The sequence below is a fragment of the Monodon monoceros genome, unplaced genomic scaffold (genome assembly GCF_005190385.1).
Source record: "Monodon monoceros isolate NGI ecotype Baffin Bay Population unplaced genomic scaffold, NGI_Narwhal_1 Super_Scaffold_12, whole genome shotgun sequence".
Classification (NCBI taxonomy): Eukaryota; Metazoa; Chordata; class Mammalia; order Artiodactyla; family Monodontidae; genus Monodon; species Monodon monoceros.
In genome coordinates, this window is record NW_021703768.1 from 55,097,024 (window position 1) to 55,116,311 (window position 19,288).

The 19,288-nt window shown below is 41.4% G+C and overlaps 1 long non-coding RNA gene across 1 annotated transcript in view; it reads right to left on the minus strand.

Moving 5' to 3' along the window:
• Positions 1-544: 544 nt before the first annotated feature.
• The window catches only part of LOC114892611, a 236,475-nt gene continuing 217,731 nt past the window's right edge, over positions 545-19,288 (minus strand). Inside the window, exon 3 of the long non-coding RNA XR_003792757.1 lies at positions 545-837. This is a non-coding gene — a long non-coding RNA (uncharacterized LOC114892611). The remainder of the gene's footprint in view (positions 838-19,288) is intronic.

Consider the following 19,288-nt stretch of genomic DNA (forward strand, 5'->3'; position numbering starts at 1 on the left):
GTTAGCAGGACACCAGCCACAAATGGGGTGCCCAGTCTGCTCACATATTTGTCCTGAAGTCTACAGATTCTCATGATCTCAACCTAATGTTTGGCTTCTTCTGAACACAGACCCAAAAATCTGCATCCCTGGGCAGACAGAAAACCAGAGAGTGAATGCACTTACTAGATACAAACCAAACTCTCAGGACACACAAAGAGGTGAACAGATAGGACAGAGTGGCTATCCCTGGGAGGGAAAGGATCTACAATAAGAGTACTCAAACTAGAAAAATGGGACAGATGAACCGGTTTCCAGGGCAGAAATAGAGACACAGATGTAGAGGACGAACCTTTGGACACCAAGTGGGTAAAGTGGTGGTGGTGGTGGTGGTGGGATGAACTGTGAGATTGGGATTGACATGTATACACTAATATGTCTAAAATGGATAACTAATAAGAACCTGCTGTATAAAAAATAAATAAAATTCTAAAATTCAAAAAAAAGTAAATAAAAAAATAAAAATATCTTCACAGCAAAAAAAAAAAAAAAAAACAACCGAGTCACAATATACAAAGAACTAGTTCGTGTTAAGTATTTTCTCCTGCTAATCTCAACCTTGAAAAGAAAAAAAAAAGGACAAGCTCTTACTGCCTTTGCTCAACCAGACCCTGAGAGACCTGGGAGTCTGGCTGGTAAGGAAACTTACCTGTCAGCTTGGTCAGAGGTCCCAAGATCTCAGCTACAGTCTCTAGGTGAGCAGGGCACCCCTACCATCCCATCCTTATCACCAAAACTGTTGAACTGTTGAAGAAGGAAAACTTTTCTTCTTCCAACTGATGTCTAGTGGTTGAGGGCCTACAAATTAACCAACAATAGACAGATTAACCAGAGAAAAGACAAGGATTACTTATGCAGGCAGGTGGAAGTAGGCAGTGATGAGGAACTCATTCGACAGCCAGGGATTAATAGGTTCACCTACCAAATTTAACAGAGCGGTGGTGGCGATTAGGGCTTCAGTGGGAAGGTAGGGAAGGTTCTATGGGACTTTTTGATGCTAAGGGAATGGGTAGTCTGTCTCCATGGCAGCTGAATTTGCAGGAAACTCCCTGGGAAGGGGGTTAACAGCAGTTTTATTTCTCTGGAGTCTCTGCCATGGTCAGGTAAGGGCCATTTAGATAAGATTTCTTTCCGCCTCTGCTTTAGCTAAAATGTTTTGTCTTTAACATTATCTTTATACCAACTCTGGGGGTCTGAGTGGATCCCCACAAGACTCAAGACTCTCATCACCCCAAAATTTTAAAGAAGGAAAACCTCCCGGGTCCTTCCTGTGACAAGTGTTGAGATAGGCAATATTTCTATGATGGGCTTGAGAGCTTCCAGAAGATTCAGTGAAGTTCTTGGTGACAGACACATTGCTGCCTAATACAAAGGCACTGTGGGTTTATCAATGTAATTTCTGCACAGGCTGAGATCATCACGGGCTTCATTCCAACAACACAAGTCCTGGCTTCTGTGCCCAGAGTGAGGGCTGGTATTTAATTTCATTAAATCCCCAAGATTCAAAGCCCATTACTTGCCTTCAGAAAATCATTGCACAGTATTTCAAGACTTAAGTGATATCAGTGTTTGAACTCTTTCTATATATAGTTGCTTTTTCCTTTTACCCACCACAGGCAGGAAAGGTAGACTGTTTATATTTTCAGTTACAAATTGATCTTATAACTCAAACACTGATGTCCAAGGAAATATTGTTATCCGTGGAAATATCTAGAAGAAAAGGTAAAATTCAATTCTAATTTCCAAAGGCAGTATTCCATATTCTCTATTACTTTTAGTATGCTATGATTTAGTGCTGTTTGGTTTCAGTAGAACAAGCTTCCTGTTCATTAAAGCCATTTTCAGAAACTCTAGTTATTAAGACAGATAAGGATATCTCCTAAAAAACTGCGGTCTCAAGTCCATCAATTCAAACTGCTCATTCAGAATACAACGTATAGAAATTAAAGATAAATGAACCACCAGGTGATCTTTTCTTAGAAGATGGAAAGCCCCATAAAAAGAAAGTCAGGTATTTGTCTGTAGTATAGACTCTCGGGATGAAATTCTTGAGGATGGGCACCATGGATTTGGGGCTTACTAACCTGCAGGGATACTGGAAATGAATAGCAATGAGAATAAGAACATAGCCAGAATGGTTCAGAGTTTGAGCTACTTCTATATAGAATGAATTTAGACATTGCTAATTAGTGGTTTGAATTCTAGCTCCCCCAAATATTATCAAAATAACCTTTTGATACTGGATAATTCTTTGTTAGAAGACGGGGATTATCCTGGGCATTGTAGGATGTTTAGCAGCAGTCTTGACCCTGACCCTCTAGAGGCCAGCAGCATTCCCAGTCATGACAATCAAAAATGTCTCCAGACATTGCTCCATTTCCTCTTGGAGGCAAAATCAGCCCCAGTTAAGAAACGAATGCTTTACAGGTAATAGAGATCTCACCACCTCAACAGGCTTAGAAGAGGCTCAGAATAGGGAGGGCAAGGTTGGGAATAATTTCGAGATTTTGAAGTATGGTTTTCTTCAATGTGTGTCTTTCATCTTGAGAATGGGGAGGTCTGGTTAGGGCTGGGTGAGGACCACAATATAATCTTTTTTTTTTTTTTTGCGGTACGCGGGCCACTCCGTCATGGCCTCTCCCATTGCGGAGCACAGGCTCCGGACGCGCAGGCTCAGCGGCCATGGCTCACGGGCCCAGCCGCTCCGCATGTGGGATCTTACCGGACCGGGGCACGAACCTGTGTCCCCTGCATCGGCAGGCGGACTCTCAACCACTGCACCACCAGGGAAGCCCCACAATATAATTTTTAGGATTAACGGACATAGCAAGGTGAAGATTTTGAGGTGAGGGGTTTGAAAATGCTCAAATTGATGTAAAATTATCCTTTGATGTTTTCAGTAGATGAGTTGAAGGGTCTTTGGGGAGGTCTTTGGAGTGAACGATAAAGTCATTTGTAATTGCCATCTTCTTGGTCTTTCTGGAACAGTAAAGTTATGCTGAAGAAGACCCATGGAATAGAAAACTTATGTTAATGTAGACTGGGGATGGAAATGGTTTTGGTTCTCAATAGATTTCTTGAGTTTTTTTCCCCCTCAGGTTGCTATCTACCTTTTTGCCCACTATTACCACATTCACAAAAGCCAATGTATAAGATGCCAAACTTATATATTGTGCTGTGTCTCCAGCACAGACTCTGGAGTTACTGTTTCATTCTGGTTTCACCACATTACTTTCGACCTGGGCAAGCAACACACACTTGTCAAACCTCAGTTTCTCCATCAATATACTGAAGTCAGTAACAGTATCTCCCCATCAGGTTGTGGTGGAGTTTGAATGAAATAATACATGTCTGGTGCTCTGAACATAATATGCACTCAAAGGGTATGAACCAATTATGCAAAACTATGAAAAAAATGCCATAGCAACAGTGTACCTATGCTTGGACCATCATGTTTTTGAGGACCTCCTTCATTCTCTTTTCCATAAGCTCTAAGAAAAGACTGGGTTGAAAAAGAAACTGAAATGCTCTCTCTGCATCCTAGAAATATCATGGAGTGAGAGTGGCTAACTGTTCTAAGTTCCTCTACTCATGTTCTTAATGGAATATGCTCTTTGGTCACCACTAACATGTGTGGGGTGACTTAGGCTATATTTTAGTAATGTCACTGCTGTGAAAGTTGGTGAACAATAAGAGCACCATGGCACTAGCTTGTGGTGGGTTAAAAGCTACTTTCCTGAAACTTATCCACTGGAATGTTCATCTAATCTGTTTTCCATGGGTCATTTTAAAGACAATACCTTGCTTTAATAGCCATGACCTTGAATTCATTACACTGTGGAATTCTCCTTTTTGCTCTCTCCTAATTCTAATAACAGGTCATATACTACAGGCACTGATCTAGGTACTTATAGTTTTCTCATTGAATCTTCACTTATAAGGTAAATACTGTAATGAGAAATCTGATACTCATAAAGTCAGAGTAACTTGTTGCAGAGACCTGGCTGATACATGAGCAGAGGCAGGATTTAAGCCTCCGTTAGGCTCCAAAGTTGACGATTCTCCTACTGCAGCATGATGCTACTACATGCCTATTTCTCAAAATAAGAACAAACTGAAAAGCCCAAAGCTAACACATCAAACATATCCTCGTCATGGTTTTACAAAGCCTGAGTCCATGTATAGTATTTGACCACATGAACTGGAATTTTCTGGAATATTGGCAAGGAAGAGACAATCTTGCAAAGTGGTGGATCTAATCTGATCACAGGATGACTGAAATAACTGAACACCAACCTCAGGTAACCACAGCCATTGATGGGATTAAGAGGGGAAAAAAATAAAAACTCTACACACCATCCAGTACCCCAAAGCATTTTGAGGACTACATACATACATTTGGCAAAGAAGTATTTCAACAGCATAGTTTATCAACAAAATGGTAACAGGCTGAGGGAATTTCACTGGATAGCACTGTGACTGGGGAGTGACATTGGAGTGAAATGTCTTCAAGAAAAATGTCTTAAAGAGTAGGTTTTCTGGGATAGTGTCCTTGTTTTACGGTGATGGTGACGTTACTGTTTTCAGAAGAGGTGATTCAGTAAATGGACAACTAAATGCAATTCAAGTTTAGATCTCTGTAAGTTTTTTTTTTTTTAAACATGGATCAGAATTCTTCATTTTCTAACACAGCATTGTAAATCAACTGTACTTCAATTTAAAAAATTAAATTAAAAAAAGAGATATTTTCACCTCTGCTTTAGTGCTACCTGTGTGATTCTGAGCAAGTAAACTGATTTCTCTGGGCCTCAATTTCCTTCTCTATAACAAAGAGGGATCCATAAAGTCCCTTCCGGCTCGAGTCAAAAAGATGTTATTAACTGACTACTGCCCTCTACAGGCAACTAGCTCAGCAGTCTGAGAATTCATAAAGGGGATGTTGGCAAAATTCTCCAGGATATTTAATGTTATGACTTAGTTTCCCACAGAATATCTTGTTATTCAATGAACCATGGTTGTGAAGCAATTAAAATGTTAGATTTTGTCTAGACCTCACTTTATAGATAAAGAATATGAGGACTCCCATGGCTGTGAACTTTCCCAGTTCCTTAGGCGTAAGGCTTGAACGCAAGTCTCTTGGTAATCGGTTCAATAGCATCCAATAAGTGACCCTTCCAGTCTTTTGCAGTTGTCTTCAAAATACTCTTCCTTCTCCTTGTCCGACAGCATTGGAACTCAGCATTTCCTAAATTTTCTATGAATTTACTACCCTTAGGAGTTGATGAACTGTGGATATTTCCATTAGAGCAGTAAACAGTTGTTTCAGTGTTGACTGGTGAGCATCTGGTTGTCAGGTTGCTTTCTTGCAACCTTCCCTGCTCCCGATGGGGAGGTCGTTTACTGACATTGCCAGGAGAAAATGTATGCGTGCTCAATATCTGATTGATTCCCTTTCAGTTCCAGGACTGTTAAAATTTTTAATCCTTCACGCTTAGACCTACTTAGAAGTTGGGACACACTATTCATTTCCAAGGTGGAGGACACAGAAAAAATTTCCTGGACAGCTTTCAGTGAAAATCTGAGTCAGTTTAAGCCTACTTGAAACAGTTTAAAAATTCATTCATGTTTTAATTTTTATTATTACAAAAAGCAGCATTTGTGCCTTGCAGAAAGTTATAAATTAAGATTAAGAAAATAAGAAAACGATAGCACCGTATTCTTACCACCCATAGATTACCACTGTTAACACACCCGTGTGTAGATCCTGAAAGCTTTTTCCATGCATATATAAATATACATACACATATTTTTACCAAAATGAGATGGTGTGCTGTTTGTAACCTGCTTTCTTTAGTTAATAATCTCCATCTTTCCTTGTCAATAAATTTTTTTCTTGTCTAAAACCCAAACTGTATTCAAATTTCCCCTCCTTGTCCCCAAAATGTCCTTTACAGTGGTTTATCCAAACCAAACTCAAACCTAGGACCCTGCATTGCACCTATTTATTATGTCCCTTAAAATTCTTTAATCTAGTGTTGCTTCCTCCCTCTCTTTATTATTAATTTTTATCAAACACCTTGTTGAAGAGAACAAGGAAGGCTGAGGTTTTGTATGTTTTTCTTTTCTTTCATATTTTATTCTGTACATAAACCAGATTTTTAGGAAATTGCCCGACTTTCTGCTTTATCTTCACCTAAAGAGATACTGCCTTAATGGTATAACAGATGGTCAACAGCTTAAAAATAAAGCTTTTAGTCTAAAATGAAATCTGTAAACCTGATCAAACATCTCTGTTTTTCTTGAATTTCTCTTTCCCACCCTATCTCCCAGTACCCAGAACAAAGGAAAATTATTCAAAATGATCTCAGGCCCTTTGATAAGCTATAGTGATGAACAAAACAGGCATGATCCCTCATGGAGCATACAGTCTAGTGGGGGAGTTAGATTTGAAATTAATCATTAACATTAAATGCTTAATTAAATGATGACAAATACAAATACTGAGAAGGAAAAGTATAGAATACAAGGTGTCGGGGTGTGAGAGATAGCTCATGGAAGTATGTTAGGGAAGCCTTCTCCTGAGGAATGAACTTTAAATCATAGTTAGTTAAGGGGAGACCAGGGGGAAGACTGCTTCAGGCACGGGGAATAGCATTTGCAAAGGTGATGAGATTTAGCAGTAGTGCCTAACATCGCTGGGATGAAGAGAATATAAGAGGGAAAATGGAATGAGATAAACCTGGAAAGTGAGACAGGGACCAGCCCATTCAGAGGCCACAGGCCATGTGAGTCATTTGGGGACTTAACTATCTAGGCAAGAGGAAGCACGAAGGAGCTCGAAGTAGAAGAGACACAGAGTCAGATTTAGGTTCTATTAAGATCTTGCTGACCATTGTGTAGAGAGCAGATTGAAGAAACAGGAGGGGATACAAGGAATCAGTTAGAATGCCACTGTGATTGTCCAGCTGAGAGATAATGGTTTGGCCTAGAGTGATGGTTGGAATAAATCAAAGAAGAGTGATTTTAGAGATATTTAGCTAACTAGGAAGTAGAATCAAAAAAACTGAGGCACTGATTGGATGGGGAGGGGTGTGAGGGGGTGAGGGAAGGGGAGGCACTAAAGATAATAGAACTGTTTCTGTACAAGTGATTGCAACCCAATTCAAACTAGCTTAAGCCTAAAAGGAAATTGATTGATTCAGGTGCAGAAAAAGTCCTGGGAGTAGCTCAGATGCTTCAGGCATGGCTGGATCCAGGAGTTCAGATGATGCCTCACAGAGTAGATCTCTTTCTGATTCTTTATCTGCTGCTTTGGCTTCACCCTCTCTCTGAAAAGCTCTTTCCACATGCTGGCAGCTCCAGGTTCACATCCTCACAGAGTAGCAACTCCAGCAGAAGAGAACTTCTCACTGTTTGCAGGAAATATTCTAGAATTGAGTTTCATTGGTTAGTCCTGGGTATCATGTTCACTCCTGGGGCTGAAAGGCAGAATCTGTCCCTCTGAAGCAAATAGACGCAGAGTGGGAAAGGAAATTTGAGGAGCTGTTACCAGTGCAATGGTGAATGACTGCTAAGCAGGCGAGAATGACAGTACTTATTACGGGTAACAACTAGGATTTTTACAGGCACAACTGAGTGGATGGTGGGGTCATTTGCTGGAGGAAGAGTATAGTGTCAAGGAGAAAGATCACAAGCTCAAATTTGCACCATGTTCTTTTTGAAGTCTATTAAGCTTATCCATGCAGATGTCATGTAGACAGATGGATACATGTGTCTGAAGTTCAGTAGAAAGTTCTTGGCAGTAGGTCAAGGTTTGGGAGTTATCTGTGTACAGAGTATGGACGAGATCACCTGAGGAGTGTGTCAAATGAGAAGAAATTTAATAGCTGAGTAGAAGAAGATAAGGTGGCTACAGAGCAGAGTGAAAAAGAAGGGCTGGTCAGCCAATTAAAAGAAAACCTAGTGCAAATGATGCCATAAAGTCCAGAATGTTTCCTGAAGGTAAGTATGGAATGTCTAACTGTGTGTCATACGTCTGAGAGATAAGATCAGATGAGGAAGTGTCCATCAAACATAGCAACATGGAGATCGCTGGTTAGTGGAACAGGTTTAGATAGAGTAATAGGGAAGGAAGCCAGGTTTGGTAAGAGGTTGAAGAGTGAATAAGAGTTTAAAAGATGGTAAAGATGAGAAGTTCACTGTGAATGGGTGGAGACTGACAAAATAATGGCTAGAGTAGGAGATGGAAGTCTAAGGAAGGATTTTTGTTTTGTCTCACTTTTTGATAGAGACTTGAACCTGTTGAGGAAGAATTTGGAAATACACAAGCTGAAAGACAGAGGAACATGGGATCCAGAGCACAGTGGATGAAGAGACCTTATAACAGAGAAGGACCAACTCCTTCACTGTAATTGGAAGGGAAAAAAAACAACAACAACAAATGCTGTTGCAGGAACATATGTGGATCCCGTGGCCAGAAACTGAAGCCATTTCTATATGAAATCTATTGTCCCTGTGAAGTAAGAAGTCATCTCCTTTAAGTGAGGGAGGGATCGGAAGTGTAAAGAGTAGAAAGACTTGAAACAGAGTTCAGGAAAACAAACTGGAGATACAGCAGGATCTCAGGGCAGAGCCTGAACTTGCCTTCACCTGGCCGATGGGTGGTTTCCCCCAGCAGTTCTTGGCAGCCCAAGTACCGAACCTGAGGTGAACAGTTGGCCAGTGGATGTGATGGAGGAGCACAGTAAAAAGGAATTGATCGTAGAGTAAAACCCCGTCATAACATGACGCATATGGTGTACAATGGAGAGCCTTGTTATGCCTAGGTTAGTGAAATGAGAATGGGGCCACGTAGAGAATGTCTACTGAATTCACATTATCACAGGATGCGTTCTTACGGGGCTTCACGGAGTGTACAACCTAATGGATGAAGGGATGAGCCGTGGAATCCATGTTGGGTAGGGAAGGGGTGAGGAGAGGAGGGGACTGAAAACTGGGGTTGACCAGAGGTGGTCTCCAAGGCTGGAGAACATGTTTGAGAAGTTCAAAGGGCTGAGCCTCAACAACACAGAGTCAGCCTTAGGAAGGAGAGGGAGTCTTGCGCCATGAAAGCACACTGACCTAGGTACTGGAAGGTCCCAGCTCCATCACTCATTAGTCATGTGGCCTTGCCTCTGCTTCAGATTTCCAATTTAAAAATTGGGGATAATCGTATCTTTCCTGCTCTCCTCACTGAGCTATTGTCAGCAACCAGCTGAAGTGCTATTAAAGTGCGAGCTATATTAGAAAAGAGACCCAAAGGTCTCTTTTTTCCATTGTGGCAGAGAAGGGTGTGTGGAAAGGGAGGTGGTTACCCGAGGACTCACCGCTGACTAGCGCTGGCCTCACATGTGTGCTGTGCTTAGGTTAGGAGAGGAAAAACAAACTTTGCATGCTCTGCCTTGAGCTGTTGCTATTTACTAAGAAGCTGTTCTTTAGCAGTGCTGTGGTTCTATTTTTTTTTAATTGTCTGTCTTTACTCCATAACAATCCAACCTTCCTGGATCATTCACACATGTTAAAACACTAGATCACGGCCCCGCTGCCTGTGGACTGATGCTTCAGAGTGATACTGTAGAGGAGAAGGTAACCCAGTCTCTCTCCAGCGTAGGCTCGATAGTTTTGACCCTTTATCCCCATTCTTCTCTCTCCGTTCTCATTTTCCCATTAATCCCCAACTCTGGGAAAAACAAAACCAAACCCGCTTCTTCTTGCAGTTGTCTCTATGGCACCCCTACTCACTCCATTGATCAAGCCAAAAACTTGGGAGTCATTCTTGATTCCTGCCTTTCCCTGATATCCAGTTTATTGACAGGTCTGATTGACTCTAATGCCAAGAAAACTCCACTTTCATGATCTTTACCACCAATGTCACAGTCCAGCAGCCGTCAGCTCTCCCGGGGACAACAATGATAACCTCTTACCTGGTCTCCCTGCTTCCATGTTTGCCTGCCTGTAGTCTATTCTCCCCACAATCTAGAGCCACACTTTTCAACGCCCAAGTCAGATGTCACCTAGAATAAAATCTGCCCTCCTCCTCTACTTTGCTCAGACCACCCTAGCCCTCCTTTGAGTCCTTGAACTTGCCAAGCTTGTTTTAGCTTTTGTTCCTTTGCCACAGCTGTTCTCTTGCCTTGGAATGTTGTTCTCCCTGATCTTCACATGGCTGGTTCTTTCTTGTTATTCAGATCTCAGATTGCCACCTCTCCAGACAGTCCTTCCCTGCCCACCCAGCCAAAAGTAGGATAAATGATTTCATCTAACAGAAACATATCCAGCCTTTTCCCTGTTCTTTCTTGCTTATTCCTCTTTTCCTTTCTCACCCTTAAAAAGGTCCCTTTCGTCTATCTCTTAATTTAGCCTATGGTTTATAATAAACATCACTGAGAACTCCCTAACTACCACCTGTGTGACTAAATTAGTGAACACTGCCTTGGGGATCAAAGAGATGCCTCCCTCCCCCCTTTTTTCTCTCTTCATCCCTCCTTTCCTCCTCCTCTCCCTTCTTCCTTCCCTCTCTCCCTTCCTCCCTTCCTTTACATCATTAACTCACAGGCTCCCATGATATATCAGAGTCATATTTCTAATATAAAGGCAGCTATGGTATAAAGACTCAGGCTAAATTCTATTTTCCTCCTACTTATTTGTTTCTGAACCTCAGTTTTCTTATATTTGAAGTGGCAATAAAAAGTATTATTTCACAGGTTGTTGTTGAGTGAGATGGTGAGTGTATCAGTTATCTACTGCCACAGTAATGCTGTGTAACAAATTACCTCATATCTTATTGGCTTAAAACAGCAATTTATTTTTTTCTCATTCCTCTATGAATGAGCTGGGCAGCTTTGCTGATCTGGCCTGGGCTCAAGCACATATCTGCAACCAGCTGTCCACTCTCATGGGGCTAGCTGGTCTGGGATGGGCTAGCTGGTCTGGGATGGGCTTCAGCTGGGGTAACTCATCTCTGTTCCATATGGTCTCCTGTCTCCCAGCAGGCTAGTCTAGGCTTGTGTTTCTGGTGGCAGCAAGGTTCCAAGAGAGAAATCAGAAACCACATTTCAAGTTCCTGCTTGCATCAAATTTGCTACTATCGCATTGTCCAAAGAAGCCACATGGCCAAGCTGAATGTCATAGGGCATGCATATAGGGAGGTATGAAAATCCCATGGCTAATAATGCAATTAATCCACCGCAATGAGATCAAATCATGATGACGTAGAGCCTTCTCCTCTGGGAAGCCTCCCTCACTTCCCTCAGCAGACTTGCACACTCTTTCTGATATGCTTCTAGTGTAGAAATTACTCATGCATATGTACTGAATCCCGAACATTCTCTAGACTGGAGGTGCTGAGGTGCTTCACACTCAGCAGTGAATGTAACAAAGTCCATTGCACTGTAGTGGTGGAGGACAGAGAGTGAATAATTATAAACACATGAAAATACACATAATTCCACATACTGATATATGCTTTAAAAGTATTGTTTTGTAGCTCTTTATGAGCATGTCAGTCTCCCCCACTAGCTGGGATCTCCCTGAGGACAGGGATCAAGTCTCTTCATCTTTGTATCTCCAGTCCCTAGCACGGTGCCTGGCCCAGGAGGTGCTCAATAAATAATGAAACTGCAAGTGGGCAAGAGAGCCCTGCAGAAAGAATCACCCATAGAAGGCATGGTGATGAGAGGTGTGAAGCCAAGAACCTTGTCATGGCAGTAGCTGTTCATTCTCAGGTGCCTATTTCATTTGATTCTTATGTATTCCCATGAGAAGACACAGGACTGAGTTTTCCCCCTGACACTCTTCTCTCTAGATAAGTTTCCATAGAGACTCTCCTAACACGGATGTCTATTACTCAGCAGTGATTCTGACCAAGGGCTCTGGCATCATTTACCTCATTTTGCTTCTCTCCTAATCCAAAGAAACCTTTGCTCCCCACTTCTCAGCACTTATATGTCTCATCACAGATGACTGTGGTGGCAAAGTCAGAGAGGACAAGGGCTACAGGGACTTGGGTGCTTGCCTCTTCCGTTTGGGATTGTGAAGGCAGAAGTCAATCACTTTGAGCAGAAAGGCTCCACATTATCCCACCTCTCTCAATCTGAAGAGAGAGAGACTTGGACTACAACTTACAAGTTTTGCCATTAATCATTAGAGTCCCTCTTCACCTGACTTGGTTCTAGACCCTCTATTTATATGTTATTCAGAGCCTCTTTCTGAAGACTAACATGCCTCCCTGAAGACACTGGTTGGCTGAAAAAGTACTGATGTGGCTACTTGACAGGTTTTTAACTGCTCAGCCACTGAAACATCCTTTTAAGGTGTTATCATAGCATGCATCTTGGCAGAAGGCAGAACCTGCCTCCCACTCTAGAAACTGAAGAGTCCAATTCTAGTTTTCTTTCTGCTCACTGGCAGGGGTGGTGTGTGCATGAGACCAAGTCCAGCCAAGTGCTTCCAGCTGGGACAGTGGAGCATTCCTCCCTCAGTGATCTAGGTAGCAGGGGTAATAGCACCAGAAGGAAACAGGGTCCTATAAGTAGTATCGAGTGGGGCTATCTGTTTGGGGTCAAATTATGTCCCCCCCCTCATTCTTATGTTGATTATTTTATCCCAAGTATCTCAGAACATGACCTTGTTTGGAGATAGGGTCTTTGCAGAGGTCATCAAGTTAGAGTGAGGTCATTAGGGTGGGCACTAATCCAAAATGACTGATGTTCTTATAAAAAGGAGCAATTTGGACAGAGAGATATGCAAAGAAGGAAGACAACGTGAAGAGAAATACAGGGAGAATGCCATTTGAACATGAAGGCGGCCATCTATAAGCCAAAGAGAGAGGCCTGGAACAGATCCTTCCCTCACAGCCCTCAGAAGGAACCAGCCCTGCAGACACTTCAATCTTGGCCTTCTAGACTCCAGAACTGTAAGACAATAAACTTCTGTCGTTTAAGCCACCCAGTCTGTGGTCCTTAGTTATGCTAGCCTTAGCAAACCAATACACCATCCCCATCAGAAAATTCCTGTAGCACTGTTTTGGCTCTGGTCCTAGCCTCTTTATTTTCTTGGTTCTCCATCTTCCAGGTTTTTCAGAATCAATTAAATATGTCTTCAAGAAACTTTTTAAAATTAAAACTCAGCCAAAGTTTGTTGTTTCCAACTAATACAAATACCATGTACTGAAGAGTTTTCCCTCCATAATGGACTCTGGGTTCATTTTTCTTCCTCTCTCTTAAAGAAACAGTTCCTGCTTCTGAGCTCCGTGGTCCAGCCAAGGCTTTGTAGGACTGGCATATCTGCCCGTCCTTTGTGGTCAGTGGGCTTTTAACAGATCTATCCCCACTCTTCCCTTCCTTCTGATAACACAAGTGCACTTTTCTTATATGGCTCTTCTTAAGGTTGGCTGATTTGTTGACCCTTTTAAAACAAGCAGGATCAGAATACTATTCAAGTCATACTACAGAGGGGGAGATGCGTCCTCTGAAACATGGCATTTTCTGTAAACATCAGTAGGCTATTCCCAGCCGCAGCCCCTCAGAGGTACATCCCAATTTTATTCCTGCTCTAGAGTGTGTTATGAGTAAGTACTCTGTTGTCTTTATTTTGGGTTTAGTCACATTAACAGCATAACTTGAACTCTTGGCTTGATAATACACTTTGATACAACATCCAGATTAAATCTACAGTAATAGTGTTCCATTCCTCATAAATATATGACACTGAGACTATGTAACAAGCGGTTGCGTGAAACTGCCTTATCTTATCAAAGGTTTGCACAAGGTCAAAATGCTGGTGAATTGAACATTTATTTTCTTGGTTTTACTCTGATATTTCACAGTTCAAGAGATAAAGGAAAAAAAAAAACAAAAAACACCTACAATAGAAGTATATTATTCAGCCCAGGCACTCTTATTTCAAGCTCAAAGCAGAGAAGAGGGAAAGAGGAAAAGGCCAACAGAGTATGATACCAGTTTTTGCCCCTACTTCTATTTCCTAAGAAAAGAAGCAGTGGATTCCCTTTTGTTAGGGAATAACGATGTGCTCGATATAATGCTGACTACTTCACAAATATCATCCAATTTAGTTCTTGCAACAACTCTCCAAAATCACCGCTATCATTGTTATTCTCATTTTATAGATGAGCAAATACGTTTGCACACTGATAATTGGCCAAATCAGTATGAGTATCATTACTCTAAAGGATGTTTCTTTCTCTCTCTCCCTCCCTCCCTCCCTCCCTCCCTCCCTCCCTCCCTCCCTCTCTCTCTCTCTCTCTCTCTCTCTCTCTCTCTCTCTCTCTCTTTCTTTCTTAAGGATACTCTTTCTACTACACATGGAAAGCAGAACATGTTTTCAGCAACCCCTAAGAAAGCCCAGAAGTAATAGTGGTCCCTTTGCTCCAACGGAGTAGCTGGGAATAAACAGCACAGGAAAGTCAAGTTGCTCCTCTGAGAAGTCAACAATGCTGACTGCACCACCACCTCTCATAACTCTCTTCTTTCAACTCATCCCTGACAACATGGGTAGACCCATTGTCCAAGGGTCTTGCCTGTTCAACATCTAGGATTTGATTTGTTGTGTGCATTTTGAGTGTCCAGGCATTTTGTTTCTTTTCTACTCTCCTTCTCTCTGACTACCTCTTCTATAGTTTATAGTGGAGAGTTTGGTGTATATTCTATAGTTATTGATGGTTATGGCTCCTTGTTCTCCCTGGAGAAAAAGATAGTATGGATGGCATGTAAGGCAAATAGTTATTTTCTTCCTTTCACCCTTGTTCCCTCCCACTAATCATGATCTAATGGAGTGATCTTGGACAAGTCAATTAACCTCTTGAAACCTTGGTGATTTCATTTTTAGAGTAGAGATGAAGGTACCTTGTGTGTCTGATGGCATGAGCATGACCCAGACCATCTCTTGAGCCTCTCCTTTTTCCATACCAGGAACTATTGGTCATAGCAAGTATACTCTCTCTCTCTTATGACATGAATAATTAATTGCTAATCCAATTACATGCCTTAAATAGGGACATCTTATAGTGAGCATTCTTCTGATTGGCAGTTATAATTGTTCAATAGCACCAAACTTGGGGCGGTAGGGATCAGACATCCCTGACTGCAGGTTCACTCTGCACGTGTCACTGGTCACAGTCACCCAAATGCTGTATTTTAAAATTAGTTTCTCAAATCTTTTTAATTTCAAAATTACATAGGGAAAAGGTTTTGCTTTATAGCACCACTAACACCAGGGCACAAAGCACACTTTGACCTAGAAGGGAAGGGCAAAGTCATTTGGGAAGTGAAGTTTGACCTGCTCTCATTCATTTTTTTATCAAGCTCCTCTATATTGGTAATTCCAAAACCATCATGGGATATTCTCTAGGAAATATTCATGGTTGAGATATTTGAACTTACTGTTGAACACATGAAACAGAAGTTATACTTGGCTTCTCTGTTGCTGGGGTACAGTAATAAGTCCTCCCACTGGGGGCACTTGTTTGGAGCATGGATTTGAGACTGTGAACCTGAAAGGGGTCTCTGGTGGATGTGAGAGGCTGCTGCATCTTGGTGAATGCTGTTCCCATAGTGCAGGCTGAAGACTTTTACTTTCTTTCTTTCCATGGAAAAGAGGAGGCGGAGTCAAATGACAGATGAATACTTCTCTATGTAGCAAGGGGAATAATCTACCGCTACAATGACAGCTCTTTTATTAGACCTTCTTTTCTTTTGGAAAAATAGAGGAGCTCTAGGTCTTGCATGGTGGTGACAACCAAAAATATAAGCCTCCAGTGATGCCAAGTTTCCTAGTGAGAAGCTCTTAGTCTCTCTTAAAGAAGATTATGGTAGTGATAGCAGTAGGATTACTGATAACCACAGCAATAATATATACTTAACATGAGTGAGGCATGTATTATGGTCCACGAATCTTTAAATGCTTTATGTGTATTAACTCATATCATTCTCATAATAACCATATCAGTTAGATGCAATTATTATCTACATTTAACAACTCTGAAAAGTGATGCACAGAGACCTTCCCCAAGGTCACACAAATCCTGGTAGAATCAGGATGTGAACCGAGGAAGCCTGGTCTGAAGCCCACATGGTTTAACTACTACACAGAAGACCAATGGTCTCCACCTCCCTCGGGATCTCCACAGTGCCATCTCTGAGCCGCCACTCTCAACAGTAGCTCCGAGGGTAATTCCTGCCAGGCTTACTGACCTCGCTGCTAATGGCTCCTCTCCTTGGACACAGTCCTGTACCAGGGACCACACTCAGCAGATGCTCCACTGGGGAAGTTTCTGTCATTGGAGGTGGCTTCCATCACTACTTCTTGTCATGGCTGCTGCCAGCGAATGGTGGTTTGGGGCATCCACTCCTGCCAACATCATTTTTAGGGTCCTCTTTGTGTCTGCTGCTCCTATGACAATATCCAGCTGTCTCAGTCCTTGTTAGCAGCGCCTCTAAACTGTAGCTTACTGAAGCTTCAATGCCGCACAGCTCTTTCAAGGAGCTTACCTAAGTAGTGCAGTAGCTTAAATATGGCATCGAGGAAGCAAGTTTACTTACCCCTCCATCTCCCTTTTTTTCTTTGAGGCATAGCACTGGTCCACTTGGCTTATCAGACCCAATAATTAGACCTGTATATTACACTTGTATAGCTGTGTGTCTATTACTTTCGAATTGACAAAGTTGTTTTTAAAATTCATTATCTCATCTAATCTTTACACTGACCCTGTGAGTGAGACTATCATGTGCTCCATTTTAGAGATGACAAAGTTGAGGCTCAGAAAGCCTTCATGCCTTTCCTAAGATTTTATACTAAAGCCAAGAGTAAATCTAACCTTAGAGTGTTAATTTCACCACACCATTACCAAGGCTATTATCAGTCCTTTAACTCTTTGACTTCATGGGCAAAATAGTATCTTGTTGTTTTAATTTATTGTACTTTGATTAGCCCTGAGGCTATTTTCTACTTCTTTCTTGCCAACTGCCTATGCCAATTTTTTTTTTTTTTTCTTTTGGAGGGGTATCTTTTCTGAATTGACTAATAAGAATTCTTCCTATCAGGGAGATACTGATTCTTTATCATGTTTGTCCTGTGCCTTTAACTTTTATATTTTTAGGATGTACAGAAATATAAAACTGTTAGGTTGTCAAATTTATCCACCTATTTCTTCATAGTTCCTGTCTTGGAAAAGGCTTCTCAATCCAAAATTATATACATGTTTTTTCTACTTAGTTTGTAGTTTTACTTTTCTATTTAATTTTTTAGTCCATCTGGAATGTATTTAAGTATATAATGTGAGTTAAGGGTTCAACTTGACATTTTTCAGATGAACAAATAGTGGTCCCAGCACTATTTATTAAATAATGCGTTCATCACATATTTGACCTTCATTGCATATTAAGCACAGCATCTAATGCCTTGTCACCTGTTCCTCTCTAGATAGAAGAGCCATGATTCTGGGCCCTAAATCAGACCGCACAGACTGAAAAAAGATGCTTCCTTCAATTATAAATGTGGTGTGTGTGTGTGTGTGTGTGTGTGTGTGTGTGTGTGTGTGTGTGTATTTCAGGACTGGTTCTCAGTATCCTAGGGTTCTCCAAACTAGAGAGACATTTTCTACCTGTGACTTGTGTTAGCGAATACCTAGAATCTGAGGTTGATTTAGTGGCTGTTCCCATTCAGAGAACTCTTCCTTATTTAAGAAAAGTTTTGCTCCACTTAACACAGGGTTTTGTGGAGAAGCTTTTGCAACCCTCATTTCCTTTTAAGGTTTCAAATCATAAGAAAATGTGGAAATCCATGACAGCTCAAGACCTAAGCTACTGCATGTATAGAAACAGAACATCAGTCTGGGGAGTCAGAGACCAAACGTACTGGTCTTTTAAATCCCTGTGAAATACCCTTGTCTGTGCTATTTATGGTCTGTTCAAGCACTGAAAATCACAAAATGTTACCCCTGAAATGGATCCTAGAATCTTCTAGTCCATCCTCTTTGTTTTCACAGATGTGGAAACTGAGACCCAGAGAGCTTACATGACCTGCTCAATAGGTCAGAACATGGGTTAAAAGAGGGGGTCTCAATGCATTACACTCTGCCCCCACCCCTTTGCTTAACAGCTCAGAGTTAATTAAATCAAGCAATTCAACTGACCAAAATTGTATTGACATCTAAAACTCAAGTCGGGACACAGGCTGAAAGTTCTTCAAATTTCAAGAACTGTTCAAATTTGAACAGTTCTTCAAATTAATTCATTTAAATACATCTTGGATTGAGAAAATATATACTGTAAATAGCTATGAGTAAACACTCTCCCTGCTTTCTTTCTCTGTCTTTCTGTTTCACCTCTCTCCTCTCTCTCTTCTTCCTTCCTCCCTATCTTCCCCCTTGCTCTGAAATCTCTCCTGCCAGAAATAAAGTTCGCTGCACAGGCATCTTATTGGAGCCCTCACGGTACATTTGGCTGTAATGAATGTGCCTCTCCTATGCAGGACGCAATTATTCTGCTGCCTCTTCTACCAAGCTGTGGTTATAGGTCCCAGAATTCAGGCAGGAGTAAGGCAAAGTGAAGTGGGTTAAAGCAAAAAGGACCAGGGCATGCTTATGGATGCATAGTCCAACCCATCTAACGAGGACCTCAGACAAGTTAGATTCAAAGTCCTCTTCTGGCACACACAGTAGTCACTTTTGAAAAGGAAGGCAATGATGACTTCATTCACTCAGACAGAAAAGGGGACCAATGGGACTCTTAGTGCACAGAACTGGATGAATTTGAATGCTTGGTTCACGTACTCTTTCATGTTGGTTCTTGAATGATCTACTTTTATGTGTCTAACTAATTCTTTAAGCAGTTATTTTTAACAAGGTGGTAAGTACCCAGAACTGGCCATTCAAGACAAAATCTCAGACGCTAGTCTACACATTGACACTCCTCTCACCCGCAGTCACTGTCATCCAAAGTGCTGTGCTTCTCAAGGCCTTGAGTTTCTTTTGATATAGTTTTACTGCATGTACTGTATTCATGAAAATATTTTTTAAATTTTAGTTATTTTTAACATTATAAAAATGGTATTCTCTGATGACTGAGATTTTCTTCAAAATAATAAAGGAGGGCCAAAGCATATAGATTAAGCAAGATCAGCCAAGATGGAAGCTGAGTGGTAGGTACATGGAGGAAATTATAGTATTTAAAACTCTCCATATAAAAATTTCTCA